General features: G+C 42.3%; 1 non-coding gene across 1 annotated transcript; it reads right to left on the reverse strand.

Moving 5' to 3' along the window:
* Window positions 1–10,065: 10,065 nt before the first annotated feature.
* Window positions 10,066–10,172, reverse strand: LOC120271284. Its single transcript, XR_005539901.1, has one exon. It is a non-coding gene; the product is annotated as a small nucleolar RNA R71 (small nucleolar RNA).
* Window positions 10,173–10,993: the final 821 nt, after the last annotated feature.

Here is a 10,993-nt window from a genome sequence, read left to right on the forward strand (position 1 = left end):
CTCGATGAAAGCATAGATTCGGGAGTATTTCGGGCCGGCACTGTAGCAGGTATTGCAGCAAATAATGTAGCAAAATACAGTAGCGCTATTCACAGCCAGCCGAGAAAACAGGAAAACAGATAATCCACACAGGGGTGTGGAAATTCCACACGCCCATGCGAAAAATCCACAGGGGCACTCACAGGGGCGTGTGAATTCCCGATTCAAGCCCTTTAAAAGCCGATTTCAGCCCCGATTTCAGCATTCTTTTCTCTATCTTTTCCCCAACTTGAGAGGGCTTCTGCTAGGGTTTTGAGAGGTATTGGCTAGGGATTAGTAGAGGTTCTACGGCTTCGACATCGCACGCCATTTCGAAGAAGGTTAGTGGGAGAGCTTTCGTCGGCACTGATCTTGCAAGGTGTATCCTATGCCGAACAAAGGGACCCTTGGGATGATTAGAGAACTCTCCACAAGACCATCGCCACAACTATCGAGTGGGTTTTCAATGGATTTTATGCTTTTACATTCGATTTCATTGATTTTATCTAGCTCTATGGAGAGCTAAACCCCCTAGTGGGTACTTGGGTATTTGTGAACCCTAGGATGTATTAGTTTTATTGAATCTCTTTATTATGCTTTCAATTAATTGATGTTTATGGTGAGTTCCAATCTTGAATGCTTGATTGTGTGAATACTCCCCTAGAGTAACAGTAGGGTGGATTGTTCTTGTTGGCAACCCTTATGAGTGAGTGATACACCACGAGAGTTAGACAAAGCTAGGATAGAGAGGGTTGAGAGGGTGAGTCGAGAGGTAGCTGAGCTTCCCCTTTCCCCTCCTGTGTGATTTATTCTACCTCCGTTTTCTTGAGTTCTTTGCGGTCATAGTAGAGTGAATGGGCTAAGGGATGACCTTCCGCTGGGCTTAGTTGCGGGTGCAATGGAGTGAAGCGTAGAAGTGATCTTACTATCTAGGGATTAATTGTGGCTAGGGACCTTCCACCTGGACCAAAGGGTTAGGTCCACATATAGGAAGAGGATTTATCACTTGGAATCCCTCGAACTTATTGCAATTTTATATGAGTGCGAGATTGAGAGGTTATTCAATTTCTCCTCTGGGACATGTATAGAGTTAGGCATGGTTGACCTTAGATGTGGGACCATGTATTAAAGGATCTCTACGACTCACTATTGCATTAGTTAGGAAGCATAATAGAGGGTTCTTGCACTTGAAATGATTTTTCTAGCCAGAACAATATCCGGGTACCCCATTTATATCGATTGTCATATCTTCTCCTTTACTTGTGCTCTCTTTCTTGTTGTTTTTACTTTTGTTATTTGATATCTTGTGACACATATAACTATTCATCTTTCACATAGTTAAGAAACAATTTAAGTGTCTTTACTCCCAACTCGCTGTGGATACGATACCCACTCATCTGGGATTATTACTTCGATGACCCTGTGCACTTGCGGGACGTACGCAAAGGGCGTTCTTCAAGTTTTTGGCGTCCATGCCGGGGAGTAGGTGTTTCGAGATACTTTGTACTTTGTTTTCTTAGCTATTTACCATTCATTCTATTTCACACTTTCTTATTCTTCCATCATTCTCATTTGTTTTCTTTTGTCGTGTCTTACTTTTTCTTGTAAGGAGCTTAAATGATGATTGATCCACTCATTGCTGTATATTTTCAGGTCGAATCTCTCAATAAAAAAGTTGCTAGAATTGTTACTTCACAACAGCAAAGCAATCCATGTTGCAGCACATATCATCCAATTGAAAAGGGCTACCCAAACTTCTTGTGGAATAGTGATGGACAATATTGGGAAGCACCTCAGGAGGAATGTCAAAAGGGTGAGATACTTGGAGAGGGTGCACTTCAGTTACAAAGAGTATTAGCTAACTTTATTGAAGCATCCGATGTTTGTGTCCAAAAATATGGAGACCACACAACGATGTCATGAAGCGTCCTATAAAAACCTTGAACATCAATTAGGAGGGATACTTGACACACTCTCCAAGGAACAACAAATATTTGGGCAAGCAATTCAAATTCCTTATAGAGATGATGTGGTAGTGAATGATAATGAAGAAGTGGGGCAGAATGAGTATGATGTTGTCGAGATTGAGGGGATACAAGAAGAACCTTTCATTCAATGTGAGGATTGTTTGAATGGACAGTATGTTTGCGAGCAAGAAATGATGCAAGGAGGTTTGGTGAAGACATATTGCTTTCAAGTTGAAATGGAAGAAGATGCAAACCCTAAGGTAATGGAGCAAGCATCTCTCCTTGGGATTGATCAATTCATCAATTGCAAGAAAGAGATTTTGTATTTGGAAGAAGATGCGGGTAGGAGATTGAAGCCATCCAATAACCCACCTGTGCTAAGCTTGGACAATTCCCAACCCAAATTGTTTCCTTGGAGACCAAAGGGAAGATGGTTGGACTCTCCAACAAAAATTTCACCCCGCCAAGTATATTTTTTGTTTAAAGGAAGTAGCTATGCAATATCTAGTCGAGAGGAACACACTCTTTTCAAACCCCAGTGAGTAAGACAAGGTACGTCATGCTTAGTGACGTTAAACAAGCGCTTCTTGGGAGGAAACCCAAGTGTTTACTGTTTTCTTAGTTTACTAGTTTATTGTTTGCACAAATAAATTGTTGAGTGTTGGTGTCTTGATTTTTAGATGTTTTTGCTGTGGTTTTATTGTGGGTTTTCAAGATCATCATGTGTTTCCATGTGGATTTGGCGAAGTTTTGGTCATTTAAGCTATTTCTTATGTTTTTCACTGGTATTAATTGCATAATAGGGCAGGCTCTGAGTGTGTAAACATGTTCAAAAATTTCTTGCAGAGTCTGCAGAGTTTTCTAAGTGATCTAGAGAAAATGCACGGGCGTGGGGAATTTCCGCACGCCTGTGGAATTGTATTGCGAGCTCATCCAGAGATGGCACAGGGGCGTGGACTCACCCCTATGAGCGACCTTGCGATTTTCACACACTCGTGGGTAATTTTTGTACGGGAGTGCGTTTCCTTGCAAAGACATGACAGATTATCCTGAGGGCACACAGGGGCGTGGACTCACCCTTGTGTGTGAACTTGTGAAAAACGCACGGGCGTGGGTTATTTCCGCATGGGCGTGCGCTTAACCTTGTGAGTTGGGCCTGTGAATGTCCACGCCTGTGTGGAATTTCTGCATGGGCGTGCGGAACACTTAGCAATTTTTCTCGATGTCCAGAGCAGTCATAGGGGCATGCGGCTGCCCCTATGAGTCACACGCATGGGCTGGGTATTTTTCGCACGCTCATATGAGAGCATTCAGAGGCAGTGAGTGTTTTTCTGAGATCGCATAGGGGCGTGCATCTACCCCTGTAAGGCTTTACTGTAGAGACGCACGGGCGTGGGTAATTTCCGCATGGCTGTGGTGATGTACAGAATGCCAAGAGGCATGAGTTCTTTTAAAGGATCATTATTTCTTCTCGTTCCCACACTCCCTCTTCACCTGAAATCACCCTCACACTTCTTCCCGACTTCACACTACCGTATTTGGAGGGATTTTTACGTGGTTTTCTGTCAGCTTCTAGGTTTTCCACTTCAACTCATCGGTAAGCTCTATCTTTTGTTCTTTTCGCAAATTCTTGATTTTAATCGATGAAACTGGTGAATAATGCTTTGTTTCTATAATGAGAATGAGTATGCATGTTTAGAATGAAGTTAAAAGTGATTTAATGGTATATTTTTTTACTTTTGAGGCGTGGCTGTGCCTTTTTCATGCCACGGGGATCCACATGGGAGTACAGAAATTCCACACGACCGTGTGGATTTCTGCAGCATTTCTTAATTGACTTGTTTGATAGGTTTTCTTTCAAATTTTACAAATTATGGCACCCAGGTCAAAGAAACAAGCTGATAAGCTTCCGCGTGAGTCATCTCCTGAGTCCGAGGGTATGAGATTCACTATACCCGAGCATCAGGCCCGTTTCGAGCGTTTGTCGAGAGTTTGGTTCTGACAGACTCAATTCTTAGACACGAGCATACTAAGAGATTTACAACAGGAAGATGAGTTCATCGATAAGGTCGAGGATCTCGTGTCGGTGGGTTGTTGGAGGCAGTTATCATTGATTAGAGAGCCATCCATCCGTGAGCTTACACTGGAGGTCTTGTCGTCATTCGAGTTCTACAGATCCTATTCGAGATTCGACAGTCCCTCAGTTTGCATATGTCGTCATTCGAGTTCGACAGATCTTATTCGAGATTCGACAATTCCTCATCTTTGCATATGTGTCTCGGGTCACAAGGGTGAGTACACACATTCATCAGAATTACCGACTATCCCAATGTTTTTGTTTTATTGGTGAAAATTCAGATACGATTTAACTTACAATGAACACAAACTGATGGGTTGCAATGGTTGCATATATGCCTTCTAATTGTTACTCCTCATTTGTTGACCATAGAAAAACAGAGCGATTGATAGAAAAAACATATCAAAAGGATGATAAGAAATGTACAGCTACTAATATCAGACTTACCAACTTTCCTGGGTACTATGCCAAATGTAAATTTGGAAATAAAACACAACATGACTAAACAGGTTAACTGATGTGATGACTAATATCAACTTTGTAGTACATTACCTCTATGTTTGTGAATGGCATAATAAGGTCGAGGATGATGGTCTTACTGGCATTGTCCCACTCTGGACCATTCAATTCTGTTACCTTTTTTTATCTCGGCATATCACGATTTCAATGTTCTATAGGATTTCTCCACATTCTTAGTAGTAAGCTCCACGTGGAACCTGTCATTTACAGCAAGGCCAACATATGTAAATGCTGCTTGTTTGAGTGACTTCACACATTTTAGTCCTTTGAAGCCTAATCCATTAATAGTGGAATCAAGAAAGTACCATACTCCACCTTCCATCTTTTGTTTTGGGTAGGGTACCATGCTTTCTTGTACTAGATTTTAAAGTGGGCCTATCACTCGCGCAATCATGCTCGCCCATAATTCTTTGAATTCTAATGAAAAGTAAAACCATACCATGTAAAGTTTTATATATAAGGAAACAACATAGCAAAACTAGTTAGCCTTGTATGATGTCATGGCAATTGCATAGAGAATTCCCATCATAGTAGATGAGACAAAAGGTTACTAGTTGTGATTTCGCAAGTTCACAGGTTATCAAGTAATACCTCTCACGCAAACATGATAGGGTCGTATTCCCATGGCCCAAGGAGCTACCCTTACTTTGTCTTTGCATGTTGTCTAGCCTATAGATTCAAGTGAGTGCTCTAAACTACCAAAAGAAATAAAAAGTGCTTAAGGAAGGAGTCTACAATTAAGGAAAAGGGGGTGAAAATTTGAGGGATGAAAATGGTCACAGATGCGGATTCCCCTGGGACTACTAAAGTGAGAAGGGTATTAATACTACCATGCTACTGGTGGTTTAGACTAAGAGATTTCTAAGATAGGTCAACCCGATGATTACAACAATTAACCCTTAATCCAATATGAGTACTATTATGGAATTTCCTATAGCCAAATCCTACTACGATCTCATTAAAATTAGTGAATTCTCTAATTAGGGTTGATACTCAAACGAGGTCCAACCATAATGTTTGGAGGGGTACAAAATACCTGATGGTCATGGCGTATATGTACATGAATCCTCTTTAATCTAAGTGAGTATGGTACAAGGGCATTGGTCATACCACCAACTACAACCTAGAAAATGATATATAGAGTTCTCATATATACCAATGCATCAAAATACACAAAGCATGAATCTCAAGCACACCAATTGTAATAAGAGTATATCAAATCATCCAACTATACAAGTTCACCCCAAGGTTCACTGATGATTGCTTTCCTGCAAGTGCACAGGATCGCCAAGTAATACCTTGTGCAAGAGCACAAGGATCGTATTCCATGGGGCTAAGGAGCTCCTATTACTCCTTCATCACCTATTATCTAACCTTACCTCTTAAACATGGTGAACTATTCTAACACATACAAGAATGTAAACAAGTTACATGTACAAGAATTACCAAGTAACACAAGAGATCACAAGAACAACAATGAGGCATAGAGGCCTAGGGATGAGGATCCCCATGAGGGGTCATCATGACATATGGATGCATAAAAATAACATAGCAAGGTTGATTTAGTCCGGCGGATCTCAATATTAGTTCAACCCCAATTTCTCGGCGGTTAAACCCTAATCTCATACGAATGATGATAAGGATCTCTCCCTAATCACATTCGTATGATCGCATTAATTAAAGGAAGACCACACGATAAGGATACACTTAACTTAAGTTTATCCTCATGGTTTGGAGGGGCTACCGACATCCAATTTATGGGCATGTCGATCCAAGAATACCTCCTCTAGCTCATTAATGTTCTGGTACACGTGAGTAGGTCACATCTACGTGTACAACTCAACAAAGAACTAAGGATCTCTCCATTGAATAGTTCTAGGCATGAAGAACAAAGAGCCAAAACATAAATCAACCCAATGAATTTCAATTAAAAGCATATCATCCAAAATACATGATGAACCCCCCAAGGTTCACCTACATCCGGTAGCCTTGGGGATCTAGTGTGCCATCATACAAGAAAGCATGATCAAAACAAGAGAAACAATAAACAAGCTCATAAATGACACTCCCTAGTCCAAATGATGAAGAAGAAGGGCAAGGCCGGCCAAATGATGCTTTCTCTAGCCAAATGAATGTCGAATGACTCCTTGACTCCTCCTTCTTTGATGGTGAAGCTCACTCCTTGAAGTTCAAGCCCTTGATCACTTCTCTAGCCTCAAGGAAAGCTCTACAGAGAAGTCTTCATTTTCTCCCCTTCTCTCCAAGTGTTGGCTGCTAAAAGCTCCCACAAGAAGTCCTTCCCATGCCCTCTTAAACCCCCCAAGTATATCCCCTGTATGGAGGCTGCATATGGCTCAAATTAAGACACAAAACTCCCCAAAAGCCATGACATATGGGATCAATGAGGGGGTCAATCCCGGGTTTTATAAGGGGGTCAATGGTGGCCTCATTAAGGCCATATGAACCAAGCAATAAACCACTTCTTCTCTTGCTACAGTGTTCATCCCAAGGTCAATCCCTGGCAGCATTGAGGTCGTATGGCTTGGACCAATTCTTGAATAGAAAATCATCCAGGTGCTACAGCAGTTGCTACATTGATCTTGCTACAATGCCACTGTTACAATCCTCCATCTACAGTAAATATGCTACAGTACCGCGTCCAGCTTTTTCCCTCTTTTTTGCCCAAAATCATATCTTCGTGTCCTCCATGGCTTTTCCATGCCCTAAAAAGCAAATAATAGTCGATTAAGCAAGAAATGGGCACCCATTCATATAAAAATACATGCCAGAAGTATCGAATACATATACTAAAATACGTACATTTAGAAATTTATCTACTGACATCCGATGACCTTGGGGTTTAGATGTTCATGCTAACAAAATACATACTTAAAACCATAAAAACAACCAAACAAAGCAACATAAAACTCTGATAAGTGCTTGTGCGATACGAATGCGAAGCGTTCATTCCTTATGTTGAGCATTACTTTTCTCGGGTTTTTACACTAATATGTGTGTTTTTATGTTACTTTTATGCAAGTAGGGTTGTGAGGCCGAGTATGAAGGAAATAGGGCAATGTGGATCACAATGCACTGATTTTGGAGGAAATCTTGCTAAGGTTCAAACGCGAAGACATAGGTCGATGTGAGATGCTAGAATGTGTGCCAATCTCCTCATATTCGAGTTGGCACATCCATTTGGAGGGGCACAGAGGCAGTCACACTCGAGCATTTCAACTTATGCACATAGAACAAGAGTTCCACCAACGTGTACACCATTGAAGAAGCAAGTGATCCACGACATGAACGTGTGCCCGTTTGCGTTACCCCGATGAAAGTATGGAATTGGGAAGCTATTCAGGTCGAATAATATAGCAGAGAACTGTAGCTACATTGTAGTATGTACTGTAGTAGCACTGTTCACAATCGACCGAGAAACCAGAGAAATAGAGAATCCACACGGGCGTGTGAAAATTATCCACGCCCGTGTGGAAATTCTGCACGGGCGCGTGAAGCAGCCACGCCCGTGGAGTCGCCCGATTCCAGCCCTATTTAAAGCCGATTCAGCCCCGATTTTGGTATTCTTTCCTCCATCTTTTCCATAACTTGCGAGAGGGCTTTGGCTAGGGTTTCGAGGGGTATTGGCCAGGTTTATGGAGAGGTTCTATGGCTCCGACATCACGCGTCGTTTGGAAGAAGGTTATTGGGAGAGCTTTTGTCGTTACCGATCCGGCGAGGTGTATCCTAGGCCGGTGAAAGGATCCCTTGCGATGAGTAGAGGACTCTCCACAAGACCATCGACACGACTATTGAGGGGGTTTCTTTATGGATTCATTGCTTTTACATTCTATTTCTTCGATTGTAATTAGCTCCATGGAGAGCTAAACCCCTATTTGGTACTCGGGTATTATGAACCCTAGGATATATTTGTTTCTTTGAACCTCTTTATTACGCTTTCAATAAATTGATGTTTATTGTGAGTTCCAACCTTGAATGTTTGATTGTATGAACATTTCCCCTAGAGTGACACTAGGGTTGAGAGTTCTTATTGGTAACCTTCTGAGTGAGTGACACACCACGAGCGTTAGACAAAGTTAGGTTGGAGAGGGTTGAGAGGGTGAGTCGAGAGGTATAGGAGCGTCCCCTCTACCCTCTGGCGTGATAGATTCTACCTCCGTTCCTCGAGTTCTTTGCGGCCATAATAGAGTGAATGGTCTAAGGGATGAACTTCCGCTGGGGCTTAGTTGCGCGTGCAACAGAGTGGAGCATTGAGGTGATCTTAGTATCTAGGGCTCAATTGTGGTTAGGGACCTTCCACCTGGACCAAAAGGTTAGGTCTATTATAAGGAAGAGATTTATCACTTGGAATCCCTAGAGCTCATTGCAACTCTATGCGAGTGCGAGGTGTTGAGATTGTTCGATTTCTCCTCCGGGACATGTATAGAGTTAGGCATAGTTGACCTTAGATTTGGGACTATGTAATTAAGGATTTCTACGACTCACCATTGCATTGATTAGGAAGCATAATAGAGGGTTCTTGCAGTTGAAACAATTATCCTAGGTGGAGCATTATCCGGGTACCCCATCTTTATCTATTGCCTTACCCTCTTTTTTACTTTTGCTCTCTTTCTTGTTGCTTTTATTGTTGAGAATTGAATCATTATCACACTCCTTATCATTGATTTTTCACATAGCTAAGAATCAAATTAAGTGTTTTTACTCCCAACTCCCTGTGGATTCGACCCCGCTCACCCAGGATTATTACTTCGACAAACCCGTGCACTTACGGGATATACGGAAGGGGATCTTGTCAAGTTTTTGGCGCCGTTGCCGGGGAGTAGGTGTTTAGAGATACTTTGCACTTTGTTTTCTTAGCTATTTCACCACACATTCTATTTCACATCTTCTTATTCTATCGTCGTTCTGATTTTATTTTTCTTTCTTTTTGGTGCAGCTCAAGGTTATGACCTGAGGGAATCCATCAATATTGATTGAAGGAGATCCTGAGCTTGAACGTACACTTAGAAGAAAAGGGAAAGAACCTATGGAAGAATAGCATAATTCAGTTGATTTGGAAGGAGAAGAATCTGAAAACATGGCAGGACAGAATGAGCAACAGCGAACACTATCCGACTATGCTAGACCTTCAGTGTTGGGGACACAATCGAGTATTGTGCGTCCTCAGATTACAGCTCAGAACTTCGAGCTAAAGCCGGCATTCATCCATATGGTGCAGTAGTCCGCACAATTCAACAGTTTGGCCGATGAGGATCCAAATAGTCATATAGAAAGCTTTCTCGAGGTGTCCGACATACTAAAGATAATGGGGTTACGGATGATGCCATCAAATTGAGAGCCTTCCCATTTTCCTTGAAGGGGAAAGCGAAGCAGTGGCTACACTCATTACCCAGAGCATCAATCACTACATGGGAGGAGATGGTAGAAGCTTTTCTAGCCCGTTATTTCCCTCCCGGAAAATCAGCAAAGCTTAGGAATGAGATCTCGTCCTTTGTTTAGTTGGAATTGGAGTCTCTCTTTGAGACATGGGAAAGGTTCAAGGAGCTCCTGAGAAAGTGTCCGCAACACGGATTCCCAGAGTGGATGATTGTTCAAACCTTCTACAATGGTTTGAACCCGAGTACAAGGCAACTCTTGGATGTGGCAGCAGGAGGTACCTTAGGTAGCAAAACCCCCGATGAAGCTCGTCAATTAATTGAGGAAATGGGGTTAAATAGTTAGCAATGGAATGCTAGGGAGAAGAAAAAGGTGGCTGGTATCCATGAAATCGATGCAGTGACCTCATTGGTGGCACAAGTAGAGAGTCTGAGTAAGAAGCTAGATCTCATAGCTTCGAATAGAGTTGCGGCCGTGACCAATTGCACCGGTTGTGGTGGAGGACATGCTCCCTCCGATTGCCCGATCTCTTTTGGTGATGTTTCTTCGATGAGAGAATGTTGACTTTGTTGGTAATGGCATGAGATCTCAAGGGAACCCATATAGCAATACTTACAATTTAGGTTGGAAGAATCATCCCAACTTTTCATGGAGTAAACCAAGGACCACAAAAAGGCCATGGGGCCACTGGGTTTCCAACAACAACAAGCACCTCAAGTGGAAAAAGCAATTTCAGTGCTTGGAAACCCGAATGACGGATTTAGAGAACCACTTGGCTAGATTTGTTCAATGCAGTAAATACACAGCTTTGAATCGAGTCAAGGCTACACTTGCGAACCACACCGCTTCTTTGCACAACCTTGAAAAATCAGGGTGGGGCAAATTGCAAGTCTCTTTCCGAAAGGCCACATGGAAGTTTACCAAGCAATACGGAAACCAACCGTAGAGAACATGTGAAGGCAATCCCTTTGAGAAGTGGTCGTGAGGTTGAAGGGAGGCTTCCGAGTGAGAAGCCGAA

Source organism: Dioscorea cayenensis, chromosome 10 (genome assembly GCF_009730915.1).
Source record: "Dioscorea cayenensis subsp. rotundata cultivar TDr96_F1 chromosome 10, TDr96_F1_v2_PseudoChromosome.rev07_lg8_w22 25.fasta, whole genome shotgun sequence".
NCBI lineage: Eukaryota > Viridiplantae > Streptophyta > Magnoliopsida > Dioscoreales > Dioscoreaceae > Dioscorea > Dioscorea cayenensis.